This window comes from Berghia stephanieae, chromosome 9 (genome assembly GCF_034508935.2).
Source record: "Berghia stephanieae isolate SIO BIC M18660-M18661 chromosome 9, UCSD_Bste_1.3, whole genome shotgun sequence".
NCBI lineage: Eukaryota > Metazoa > Mollusca > Gastropoda > Nudibranchia > Aeolidiidae > Berghia > Berghia stephanieae.
Genome location: NC_088368.1, coordinates 22367237 through 22380073, shown reverse-complemented (window position 1 = coordinate 22380073; position 12837 = coordinate 22367237). Strand labels below are relative to the sequence as shown.

The following is a 12837-nucleotide window of genomic DNA, read 5'->3' as shown; positions in this document are numbered from 1 at the left end:
TACTTCCTTTTACATTTTCCACGAATATGATATCTGGTCGTAGGGGGGCATTAGTTTGTTCTGCTGGTGTTGTCGTACTAACGCTGCATCACCGATTTTGAATTTGTGTGGAAGTTTTACGCCTTATGTCTGCGTACAATTCTTGCTTCGATTTTGATTCAATGTCTTTGTTGTAGATCATTTCATCACCCTCATATGGATTTTGCACGATCTTGATTTGGAAAAGATGCGTTTTCTTTTTCGTCCAGTCAAAGCTTCATGGGTGATATATTTGTGGAACTGTGTGGTGTAGCTCGATATTGTCGTAGAAAGTTTGTTCTTTCCACTGGGATTCTGCAATTTAAGTATGAATGAGCTTCTTTAGAGAGTGAACAAAGCGTTCGGCTTCTCCTTTAGCTTCGGGCCACAGGGGTGTGATTTTTCGATGTTGAAAGCCAACATTGAGAGCGAAAGATCGGAATTCAGCTGAATTGAAAGGTGCTCCATTGTCGGTTTTAAAGATATTTGGAACACCAAATCTTGCAAATATTTGGTTCAGCTTTAGGCATGTTGTTTTGGAGGATGTAGAGTGAAGTCATCGATAACAACAAGAAGATATTCTTCAGTTGGAAATGGTCCCATGAAATCTGCACATAGGTCACACCATGGAGAAATTGGTAGGGGTGCCATTGATAATGGTTCTCTTGGCTTTATGCCAACAAAAGCTGCTTGACTGAGTAAACAGTTTTTCACTTCTTGTTCGACCAGATTGTCAATTCCTGGAAACCAGACCTTTTCTCGTAGAAATTGTTTTGTTCTCACGATTCTTTGGTGAGTAACATGGGCTAAGGCAATTACATGTCCTTGAAGCTTCTCTGGGATGACTATTCTGTTTTGACGAAGAACAATACCATCATAGATTGAAAGTTCATGTCTTATTTTCTCAAATGGGGCTACATTTTGACTGTTCCAGTTGTTAGACAGTACGGCTTTTATGACATCAATAAATGTTTTGTCAGTCTTTGTTGCTTGTTTTATTTCATCCAATGACAAGGCGTTTGGGACTGATGACTTTGTGACGTAGTTTATGTATTCTTCGCCAACATTTTCCATTTAAAGTTTGTTAAAGGAAAACCTGCCGAGATAATCTGCTGGATTTTGCTCAGTTTTTCAAGGCTTGTAGATCAGAGGAAATTCTTACGGCATCAGGCGTAGTCTCCATCTTTCAATGCGTGGAGTGCATGGTTTGTTGCTCTTGATTATTCCCAAAAATGGTTTGTTATCAGTGATAAATATGGAATCGCTCAATTCCACATACGACAGCGAGCATTCCTCTTTCTTTTTGTGAGTAGCGGCTCTCAGTATCGGTAAGAGATCTGCTGGCATAACAGACTATTCGTCCTTCGTGAGTAATCATTGTTCCCAACCCACAAGGTGCAGCATCAACAATGATTTACGTATCTTTTTGTGGATCAAAGTAGGCCATCGTTTCTGCATTTGCTAATTTCTCCTTCAACTTATTGAAAGCTTCCTCTTGTTCCTTTCCCCGTTTCCAGGGTTGGTCTTTCTTTGTAATGGCTCAGTAATGGAGGAATATCTTTCGATGAATCTTGCAAGAAATTGGGTCATACCGAGGAATGATTTGATCTCAGATACATACTGATGTTGGTTGTTTTGTGTTCTGGATTGCCTTTACTTTCTCTTCATGACGGTAGATCCCTTTGTTACCAAATTCATGTCCAAGGAATGATAGTTTGTTCGCTCCAAAGATGCATTTCTCTTTGTTTAGCCTAGCACCTCTTTCAAGAAGTCTGTCGAGGGTGTTTTGCCACGACCAATGATGTCGTCCATAACATTCGTTACTCCAGGGATATCGTGCAACATGTCACTCATGGCCTTTTGGAAAATCTCCTGTGCTGCATTGATGCCGAACATCAACCTCGTATATCTCTTCAACCCAACGTGAGTCGATGATGTTGTAATGAACCTGTTTGATTCGTCTACTTCCAGCTGATGGAACGCTTGTTTTAAGTCAATGCGCCTGAAGACTGTGATAAGTTCGTTAATGTTGGAATAGGATGTCGTTCTCTTTTAATCGCCATATTAGCTTGTCTCATGTCGACACACAGTCTTACACCCCCTGTTTTCTTGGGTACCGCAACCATCGGACTGACCCAAGGCGTTGGGCCGTCAACATCTTCAATTGTGTCATTTTTCTCTAATTATGCAAGTTCCTTTTCGATGTCTTTTCTTATGGGAAAAGGTACTCTCCTGTTTGTTTCGACAATCGGCTGCACTGAGTCGTCGATATGAAGCTTTACAGACATTTGTGAAGTTTGCCTGATCCCTTGAAAAGGTCATCTGAGATGGTGACTTGATTTATAAATTGGACACGGTTTAGTTCCTGGCAAGTTTGGTTTTTTTCTGAAAGCAGATTAGGGGAATTTGAAGTTTTGTGGAAGTTTTTTCTTTCTTATGAGCTACCTCCGCATCGAAACACCCTTTCGGGCAAGACTTCCATTATTTCCATATCCAAAAATTTGTTTCGAACTCTGATGTAGCACGGGTCTTGGTGTCAATGATTGGTAGGTTTTCTCAGTCAGGACATCTACAGAGGCACCTGTGTCTATACAGAATTTGATGTTGCTTTTCCCAATGAGTACATTTACTGTTGGTATCGTGTTTGATCTGGAATTTTCATGGAACAAATCTTCGTCCGAACTTGATGGATCTTCGATGGAAAACGTGTCCAGTTTTTCTGTAACATATTTCTTCTGCATACCCGATCTACATACAAATGTAAAATGATTTTGCTTCTGGCATTTATTATAGCACATCTACTTTATGAGGGAATGGACTCCCAAAATTTCTGCATGTTGATTGTTTGGGTTTGGTATCCTTTCCTTGATTCCGTTTGAAATCAGAGTACCGATAGTCTCTCTTAGGGGACTCTTTGTTGTAGTTGTAGTTGTTTGTAAGTTAATACCAACGGATAGCTCGTGCTCTCTAACAGGGAATGGCGGAAACTGGAGTAAACCACCGCTTGCCATGACTTGATTCTAGACTAGGTATATTGGAAAGTGATATGACGAAATTAATAGGGTTTAGGTATCAAATTGTTCAACACTAACTTGTGTTTTTACATCGTCGCTAATGTAACGTTCCGTAATTCGATATATTAAAAAAACCCTTCAAGACTCATTGTGCTAACGATTGGTAGCCATGTTTTTTATTCCCACATTCTTTTTTTCACAAGACAAGTCACTCAGGATATTTATTACAACACATTTTCTTTATAGGTTAACTCCCTTTAATTACGGACGTAAAAGAACTACATTACAATCATCATCATCATCATCATCATCATCATCATCATCATCATCATCATCATCATCATCACCATCATCATCATGATCATGATCATCATCATCATCATCATCATCATCATCATCATCATCATCATCATTATCGTTATATTAATTATTATTATTATCATCATCATCATCATCATCATCATCATCATCATCATCATCATCATCATCATCATCATCATCACCATCATCGTCATCATCATTATCGTCATATCAATTATTATTATTATTATTATTATCATCATCATCATCATCATCATCATCATCATCACATCATCATCATCATCATCATCATCATCATCATAATTATTAGTATATCTTATCACCTACTCTTACAAAAACACAAACCGGTGGTAACCTGTTACCAATAGCATTCACTGTACAACACATTGTAACAAGATCACTTTTTCCCTTAGAGACTACATGCCCTACTCTCTTAGCACCAGTATCTGCAATTTGTTTGCTCGGTCTTTGGATAGTCGTAACACCTGATTCGTCTGATACGGTCTGGGGTAAATCCTGTTTCGTCCATCACGGTTGTCAATCTGTCATAAAACTTAACATTGTGTTTATTAAAACAAGCCATCCTTTGCATCCTGGTTAGACCTCCCCCCAGTAACTTCGAAGATGCAACAGAGAAGACTGAGACTTGCGGGGCACTGCTGGGGACGCATGGAGGAGATTACAAGCAGTCTTGTGCTATGGGAACCACAAGCAGGCAGAATACATCATACATTAACTGTCTGCTTGATGACACAGGAATGGACAACACCCGGGAGCTGCGTACACTCATGGAGAACAGGACAGAATGGCGAAGACTTGTGGCTCATGTTGGGCGTCACAAGGGGCGGCCTAAGTAAGTAAGTATCCTTTGCATAGAGGTTGCCTCAGGAGTCCGCAGGCTAATCTCTGCATGCCTCTTCATGAACCGGTCGTCCAGTCTCCACCATTTCTGTTTCCTAGATATTGGACCTTCAAATTATTATATACGGCACACTTCTAAGTAAGTTATCGTATCTTAGGGGGCGAAGTGGCGTGTGGTTTAGGCATTGCACTGTGATCCGGAAGGTCCCGGGTTCGAGCCCCGCTTCAGGCACTTTCGTTTTTTGTCTCTGGGAAATGTCACGTCTATGTAGGATGATGGCAAGGAAGGGGATAGGTATAGATAGGAGTCAGATAATTTTCCCCATAGACAGCGCCGGGTGCCACTTTTATTCCAATTTAGTGATGGTTAAAAAGTTCTTAGCACTTTGACTGATAGTAATAGAATGTTTAAGTTTAAAGAAATAGGTAATAGTGGAGTGGTAGAAAATTAGCACGTTGTATAAGGATAGATAGGTTCAGAAGGAAGGTATTAATCTCCGTTAAGGTAAAGTATTTTTATATAATTAAACAGATTTGCCTCATACAAGAACAGGATAACACATAATTAGCCAAATAATAATAATGCGGGTTTTAATTCATTAAAAGCATTCTATGAGTATTGATCTTCATCCAAGAACCGCTTCAGATCAGCAAAGAAGCAGAAAAATTGTGACATTTGTAGCCATCTTTGGAGTAAAAATCTAAGTCGATCAGTCAGTTGAGCATATGTTTCGTACTTCTGCTTCTTTGCTGATCTGAAGTGGTTCTTGTATGAAGTGGCGGTGACTTAAAAGTGACGGGTTCTCGTCTCCATTTTAAGTTCCATTTGTTTGCTCTTCTCTCTTTGCATCTCGAGCTCATGTGTGCGCATTTGTAGTTCATAATCACGTTTCTTTTCGTCCTCTTCCCTCCTCATTTCTTCCTTTTCCTCTACTCTTCTCCTTTCTTCCTTTTTCTCTTCTCTCCTCATTTCTTCTCGTGCGAGTTCTCTAGCATCCTCTTTGTCTAATTCTTCATTAATGAAATTGTTTATTTCCATTTGATCTGTCATTCCCATTTCGTCCGCCAGAACACGAAGTTCTCTGCGAAGTTTGATTCGATCCATTGTGGAAATGACTTAAGTAAGGCAGGTATTTGAGACCAGTGTTAAAGGGAGTTAACTCTTATTTCTGAGTTTGATTACGAACGATATGGGGGGGGGGGGGGGGGGGGGGGGGGGGGGTTAAAATTGCGCTGTGCGACAAGGATCGGCTACAGAAAATTAAAATGGTTAGCATTTAATTTATTTGCTTAATAGTGAGTGATTGACGCTTGCAGTTTGATATTCACTTAATCTGTTGATATTATTCCTTCAGTTATTATTTATTTACTTATGTGATATTTATTTATGTATTTATTTGTCATCGATAAGTGAGGTAAGATTTTTCTTTTATCAGAATTCGATCGTTAACACTGATTAGTGAGGGATAGGTATTTGAGATTTAAGTATGCATTCTTATGGGTAAATATATAGGTAATAACTACAAAAGGCTAGCCTGTTACCCTGTACTAAGCCTGGCTGTAATTTTCCTAAAGTCCTTTCTCAAAGTAACCACAAGATACTATTTGTTTTCTCAATATGTAAGGTTTGTCATCGACTGGGTAATTACACGATAAAGGTGCACAATAAATACATACAACACATTCAGTAATTATAACAGGTATTAATAACTAGGCATGAAATAGTAATACATCATAATAATAACAGATTTACAACATCAATTAAAATGAGTAGCTTAGTGAAGAGGATGAATTTGATTTTACTTTTGTAACTTAATGAGGCATTCAATTATAATTAAGAGTAACTGTTTAAACTTATAAGTTAATAACTACCACAGGTTATACGAGCCCCCAGTTATATTTAATATCAAAATGACTAGATGAAGTTCCAAATTATTATTATAATCCCGGACGAAGCTCCCAATATTGTCACGTCTATGTTATTATAGCTTATCTGACTTTTCCGTAAACCCTTTACATTTCCTCTAGTTCAACTTTGGAGATTCAGGAGCTGAATCCATTTTCATTTTAAAAGAGTTTCCATACTCACTAAAAATAGATTCATGCAACAAAGAGATATTCAACGCGCGTCTTTTCGCGTGCAAAACTGAGGATGATACATCTTTTTAAAAAAAAGTCAAGATAGCTGTTGCGTCAGTGTCAGTACGATATATTGCCTCTATCGATGTTATCTACATACATGCAGGTCTGACATCAGAACCCGATTATGCGCCTTGTTTAATATTGTAGTATTGGACAATATTCTGCGTCATTTTTTGAGATTTCCATTACAGCAATGAATTGGGTTTTCAGAACTGCATGAAAATAAATGCACGTCGGCCTCAATCCTTTCTTACAACTGACGAGGTCTTGTGTGCACGGCATCTTTATGCTAGAAGACTAGAAAACAAAAACAAAACAGAGCTCAAATATTGACGTCTACATCTTGAATTTTAAATCTATCAAACTGACATTTTAGAAAATTTTCCAAGACTGGCGCATCAGAGATTATTCAATTTTAATGCTCTCATGTGGGATACAAAGTCAAATATAGGCGATCCCAATGGCTCAGTTAGTCGTAGAGCACTCGATTCAATGCAAAGAGGCCGGGATTGATCTAAGGTGCAGTCAGGGTGTTTTCTGAGTCCCATAGTCCATCCAGCAGTGATTGGGTGGCAGGCAGGTTGGATAGAAACTGCGGAGAATACTTGGCAATAGATTAGAGACCTATTCAAAGTAATTGCAAGTAATTGTTGTGGTCTATTAAACGCTATAGAAACTGGGATAAACTCCGGCTGCTCCATGTGGCCTTGGGCTCGAAGGACTAGATCTACTTGTTTTTATTGACATCATTGTGTCGATTCACTGAAATAAAAACTCAAAAACTGACAGGAGAGCAGATTTAGTTGGCAGGCTTTTAATAAAGATGGCAATGATATTGATAATGAATAGAGGTGAACAATTGCATATTATATTCTGAATATTGAAAATGTAGCATCTTCCTTTAATAATAATAATAATAATTATAATAATAATAATAATAATAATAATAATAATAATAATAATAATAATAATAATAAATAATAATAATAATAATAATAATAATAATAACAATAATAATAATAATAATAAATAATAATAATAATAATAATAATAATAATAATAATAATAATAATAATAATAATAATAATAATAATAATAATAATAACACTAATAATAATGAAAATGATGATGTCTATATGAGTTGCATTGTAAATTACTACAACACCTTGCCAAGGTCCTATGCTACATCAACATAAAAGTGTCACGGTCACAGGGAGTCCACATATTGGGACCAAGCACGTCTGTTCCTGGCTAGAGTCACAACTTCGTCAATGGGCATAGAATCCAGCCCATGTAGTAGATTGCCTGCTGGTCTAGTTGTTGAGTCTTCAAGTAGGTCATAAAAGTTCGACCAAGGAGGCGGTCGGCGTCCATGCGTAAGATATGCCCCGCAAAGCGGAGCCTGCGTCTCATCACTGTAGCTACCAGGTCGAATTCGGGGCGTTTTGTGGTTTCTCTGTAGTCCTCTCCCCTAATGATGGAAAGAAATCGGCTGCTGAAGCCATTCACAGTTTTGGTTACACCCTCTGCAAGTCGCCAAGCCTCGCAACCATGGACAGAGCAGACACTAGAGACATACAACTTGATTTTCTTATGCGGGACAGACGGTGATCGGACCACATATTATGGGATAGAGAGTTGAATGTTGTTTGTGCTATTGACATTCTCTATTCAACATCAGCCCTCTCGTCACCATCGCACTGGATCGTAGCCATAGTTAAGTTATAACCTGACACTGAAACCCAAAAAGACTGGCATTTTGACGTCATTATTTGGTTTTTGCACCGCCTAGTGAGTTGTCGTTAGTCAAGGAAACAAGTGGTCACATTGATTGAACTATTGAATACAACTCACGATTTGTTTTCTTTTGTGGCCAAAGACTGGCATTTTGACGTCATTTTTTGGTCAGTGTCAGGCTATAAGTTAACGATGTCTACGACGGGATACGGCTACCAAGGTATTCAAAGGAGTTGACATTGTCTAATTGTATGCCCTCGATAGTCACACGAGGAAGTTCGTTTTCCTTGTCTTTGCGTTTTTGTTTTTGGACAATTAGGTCCGCGAGAGATCCTTTGCGCAATCTTACAGTCTTTCCACCATCGCACCACCGGCCTTGATGAATGTAGCAAGGCCTCTCTTGTTTGGAAAGTCTCGTTCACAGGAAGGGCATATGTGTCAAAATGATGATGATGATGGTGATGACTATGATGATGATAATAATAATAATAGTAATAATAATAATAATAATAATAATAATAATAATAAATAATAATAATAATAATAATAATAATAATAATAATAATAATGATAATGATAATAATAATATAATAATAATAATAATAATAATAATAATAATAATAATAATAATAATAATAATAATAATAATAATAATAATAATATAATAATAATAATAATAATATAATAATAATAATAATAATAATAATAATAATAATAATAATAATAATAATAATAATAATAATAATAATACATGCCATGTTTTTATCTCATTTTCATGATTGTATGATGCTCAATGCACATTACTAATAAATATTCGAAACTTACATAGACGTCTATATAAAACGTATACCTACAACAAAAGCAGCATTGTTATATCGTATTATAAAATCACGAAAGTGTCACAGTAATTAGGGTGTACATTATAAAGATATTAAATTAAAACTATCAACAGATTTTGCTTCTCTTATTCTCTGGGCATGTCATTCCGTACAAGGGGCCTATTGCGGGTAAATGAACGGTGGTCATAAACTTAATTATTATAATTATTTCTAAGAATAAGCTTCAATAAATTTATTTTAATAAATCATTATTAAAAACAAACAAGTAAAACACACACACACACACAAGCACACACACAGAGTGAGAGAGAGAGAGAGAGAGACAGAGAGAGAGAGAATGAGAGAGAGAGAGAGAGAGAGAGAGAGAGAGAGAGAGAGAGAGAGAGAAATTACCGAGCATCTCCATTTTTATACTCTCTTTGTTCTACTATCAATCATTTCAACGTGTTGACACCCATGGCCTTGCCCATCTCCTCGTAGTATTTTTTCCTCTGCCACTATAGCATTTCCGTTTAAGTTGCTTACAGACGCTGCCCAGCTTTGAAGTTCTCCATCAGCCAGAAAGACGTAAGCAAAGGCACCAACTGTGCCGACGGCAGCACAGACATAAAACACGTGGCTCCACTCCTCCGCTGTTTTGTTAGGAGTTAATGCCCCTGCTATTAAAGGCGTAATGATTCCCGACATCGACCCCGCTGTGTTGGCGATCCCGAAGAGAAGACCAGCGTAGCGAGGAGCCAGATCTATGTGGTTGACTGCGTAGGCTCCCATCTTTAGACTCTTGGCACCCATGCCCAGACACAGGAACAGGACAGCCCAATATCGTTGACTGGAATCCAGTTGAACCACAGCAACGAACAAGACAGCTATGCCAGTCAGACTCGTGAACTGGAACACTTTCCTGGTCATTGTCACCGTAAGCCATCTCTTCTGGACGACTTTATCAGCCATGTATCCCGCCACGATCGCTCCCACAAAGTGGGCCAGATAAGGGAGAGATGAGAGGACTCCATTTTGTTTGATATCAAACTTCATTGCTTCTTTCATAAACATGGGAAGAGAAGTAAGCATTGTAGAGCTGAAATAATTGCTGCTGAAACTGGCAATTATTATCGCCCACAGTGGACCAGATGAGAGAATTCTCACCCAAGGCACTCTTGGACTCACGTCCGCCACTCCTTTCCCGATGGAATTTTGTATATAATTCCTTTCTCTCTCTGAAATCCGTTTATTTTGCGCCGGGCTGTCTGTCGCCAGCCAGAACCAGAGCACCACCCAAATCAGATTACAAATTCCACACAGATAGAAAATCGACCCCCAGCCATTGTCAAACCCATACTCGCACAGAAATTCAGAGACCACAAGAGTGAGGACTGTCCCTGCCGTCGCACCTGTAAAAGAGATGGACACCATCTTGCTTCTGTCCAAAGGCGGGGCCCATTTTCCAATGAGAGTGTGGACGGAAGGAAAGGTCACCCCAGCTACGAATCCCAAGATGAATCGGACAGCACATGCCAGGTAGAGATGAGTACGTGCACTGACGGGAGTTAAAATAGTACAGATGCTACTGATAAACTGGCAAATTCCCCACAGGTTCTTGCCACCAAATCTCGATGACATCCACCCACCAAGAACCTGCGTGAGGATGTAACCGTAGAAGTACATGGACAGCAAATGAGACTGTTGGCCTTTGTTCCAGTCCAGCTCCCCGCCGCCCAATTCATCATCCGATGACGATGGCGTGTGCCCATCACCAACATATTCTATTTGTGTTTTGATAATGCTGTCGTTACTTGGTTGCTGTGACGTAATGATCCCGTCAAAATGGACGTCAGCAATAGATGTTGTTGTGTTATATAAGGTGCCACTGCTTATAGGTGATGGTTGATGGACCTTTGACGTAATATTTGAATTGACGTCACTCCGTACCATACAGAGTAAAGCAAGAGAAAGGTTGACCCTCGCCGAATATACGAACAATTTCCCGAAGAAGGTGAGAAAAACAAGTGTTAATCGTTGAGAGCATACCAATGGGACTGGAAATTGAAAAAAAAACAACAATAATATTGTAAGCGTTCGTTTTAGATTTTATAGAATTAGGATTATTCCTACCTACTTTGATTATCTTTCCCTACTTCCATTCACCACGTTTAACCTCGCTTGACTTTTGTGACAAGACGAACACCAAGACTCAAGATTATTTTTTCTTGATAATCATTTTTAAAATAACGATTTCACTTCGTATTTGTAGGAGACCGGGTGAAGGATTAATGAAAATTATTGCTAGGATATACTAATTAATTTCTTCACTTTGTTATAATAGTGTGAAATTGTTGATCACTTGTTATTTGATGAGTGAAATAAAGTGGCAACATGTCTTTTAAAAATAATATTCAATGCTAGTAAAGCGCAAACTGACCAAGTAAACAATCTTACGAAATGTTCAGACTGTCCGAGGGGCGTGGTTAGGTTCCTTTCCACTAAGGGGTTTTTGTAACTACCGGAATCATCAAGACAGAATAATTGAGAGATTGGGTCACACAGTAGTAATCATTTGCAATTCTCACCTTTTTCTGCGGAATGATCATCCATAGTTTACAATCACTTTCAAACAATTGCACTTATACGTACACACGAGTAACTGCCGCCTCTCGTCACCACGCTGCGAACCGTAGTATTAAATGTGCTTACGGCACACATATGCATTTATTGTTTTTTGGTCACACGTTTGCACAGTAGAATATAAAAAAGGAGATAGGCATGGAACATTCTTTTGTGCTACGTTTTGGATACACAGTGCGTGCACGCAAGAGTGCGCCGTTATATGATATGATATGATATGATATAAGTCCAGATTTGTGTAGGCTTTTACAGCCTTTTATCTGCTCTTGTGCATTCGTGAACGTATATAATTCAAGTCTCTCAAAACTGGGCATGCCACATAGTGGAAGGAGGTGTCTGAATTTAACTTTACAAACAGTATTTTTCTGTTTCACAATGAGCATCAAGACGGCACTTGAATGCCTGCAATGAAGGGGCGTCGGCAACTGTTGCAGGTAGGCGGTTCCATTTGTCGACTAACCTAACTGAGAAGAGACGAAACAATTTATTGCACTAACACAACATGGACACTACAAATTAATGGCCCAATTACACGTCGCGACATGCCCAAACGATCGGCACGCAAGGGGCAAATCGCATGTTCAACCGGCCGATAATTATCAATATTATTATTGTTGTTGTTATTATTGTTATAATTATAATTATTGTTCTTATTATTATCATTATTATTACTACTATTATTATTATTATTTTTATTATCATTATTATTATTATTATTATTATTATTATTATTATTATTATTATTATTATTATTATTATGATGATTATTATTATTATTTTTATCATTATTTGCGTTTTTCTTTAAACTACCATAATATTATGTGAGATGTGTCACAGCGAATCGACTTTTAATCTGTAGTCTGCGTTGAAATAAAAAATCAAAACAATTATGTTTTTATTTTAATCTGAGCATTAAAATATGATCTGTACGCGTAAACCTGACAATTTCGAGGTAGCTGATTACGAATCTGCAATTACTTTTTGATTTAGTCGCCAAAAGAAAAACTTTTTATTAGGAATGTCTCCCAAGTGAGCCACGATCACCGGAAATGTCAATATCCGACCTCGACGATAGCCGGTGAATGGATTTGCCCGCAAGAAATCACGGATCGGCCGGAGCGAGGCGATCATGATCGCAGGACCAGATATGACAACAGGGAACAGATGTTACATAACTATCAACCGACATTTCACAAATTAATGAGAAGACACAAAGAATGAAATTGTTTTGTTTTTAAGGGTTTTACGGCGCTTGCAACACATTTAGGTTATATCAGCGCCAG

The 12837-nt window shown here is 38.2% G+C and overlaps 1 pseudogene across 1 annotated transcript; it reads right to left on the bottom strand.

The window, feature by feature from the left end:
* Nucleotides 1-9326: 9326 nt before the first annotated feature.
* LOC144979322 (putative transporter slc-17.2 pseudogene) lies at nucleotides 9327-12296 on the bottom strand (annotated as a pseudogene). Its single transcript, XR_013646662.1, has one exon. The product of XR_013646662.1 is annotated as a putative transporter slc-17.2 pseudogene (transcript).
* Nucleotides 12297-12837: the final 541 nt, after the last annotated feature.